A 1295-nucleotide genomic window follows, 5' to 3' on the forward strand; every position below is an offset into this window, starting at 1 on the left:
GGGAACGGACAGCCGGGGAGAGAGGCGAAAGACTTTGTCAAAGCTCCTTTACATCGCCGGCTCTGGGAAAATGCCCTTCCCTTGGTGACGGGAGCCCGGAGAGGCAGGGAGCAGCGGAGCTGGGGCCTTGGCCAGGGAGGAGTTGGCAGCCCTTGGCTCTGCCCAGGGTGGTGAGGAAGGAGATTGGGCTGGCTGGTCTCCAAAAGTGCCCATGGACATCCCAGCTCACCGGAGCAGAGCTGGCAGTGACAGTCCTACAACTGCTCACCCCCAAGTTTCCAGGGCTCAGCATCCCTAGAGCTGAGCTTTACCTGCATGTGGGAAAACCTCCTGGGATGCTCCCCCTGGGCGGGGAACCCACACGTCTGCTCCGCTCCTCCCAAAAGTGCTGGAGTGCTCAGGGTGACCTCCGGGACTGTGCTGGCCGCCCCAAGCTGTGCCCAACCCTGTGCTGTGGGCAGGGGCTGCAGGGAAACTGGCCACCTGATGTCAGGGAACCGGGTCTTCTGGGACAGCCAGGATCTCCGCCAGCATGAGTTTGGCCCCGGGGAGCACAAACCTGTTCCTGGCTCTGGCAGCTGCTGCTCTGCCCTCCCGAGTGTCGGGGAACCGGGTCTTCTGGGCCAGCCAGGAGCTCCGCCAGCATGAGTTTGGCCCCGGGGAGCACAAACCTGTTCCTGGCTCTGGCAGCTGCTGCTCTGCCCTCTTAATAAGGGATAATTAGGTGCATCTAATCAACGCTGCAGACTTAGCCCCCGGCCACGCTGGCTGCAGGCAATGCCCCCCAGCCGGCCGGGGCTGGGAATGGTGGAGGGGCTGGGGCAAGAGGGGCTCCAGCTGGGGGCACTGGGGGGTTGGGGTCTGTGGGACCACAAGCAGGGTGGTTCGGGAGGTGAGTGCCAGTGATCCAGCTGCATGCCAGGGAGCCACAGGACAAACAGCCCCAGGTGGTGACCCCAGTGTGTCCCTGGTGGCATTTTTTCCCCTTCCAGACCTCACCTGGGTGAAGGGACCCGCGCCTCAGCATCTCCGAGGGCACATCCCGCTGCCTGGCAGGCTGGGACCATCACCTCCATGGCCAGCACAGAGGCCTCAGATGTCCCCGCCAGCAGCCCAGCCCAGCACTGCACGGTGAACCCTCTGCGCCAGGCGCTGGCGCAGGAACAGACACGAAGCTGCGGTGGCCTGGAACAAGACAGTCTGGAAAGGAGATGGGTGTTTTGCTGCAGGGCAGGGTGGACTCAGGCGGGACTGGGCTGTGCTGTCCCAGCCCCACTCTGTGGGTACATCCCCCA

The sequence above is a fragment of the Buceros rhinoceros genome, unplaced genomic scaffold (assembly GCF_000710305.1).
Source record: "Buceros rhinoceros silvestris isolate BGI_N320 unplaced genomic scaffold, ASM71030v1 scaffold18356, whole genome shotgun sequence".
NCBI lineage: Eukaryota > Metazoa > Chordata > Aves > Bucerotiformes > Bucerotidae > Buceros > Buceros rhinoceros.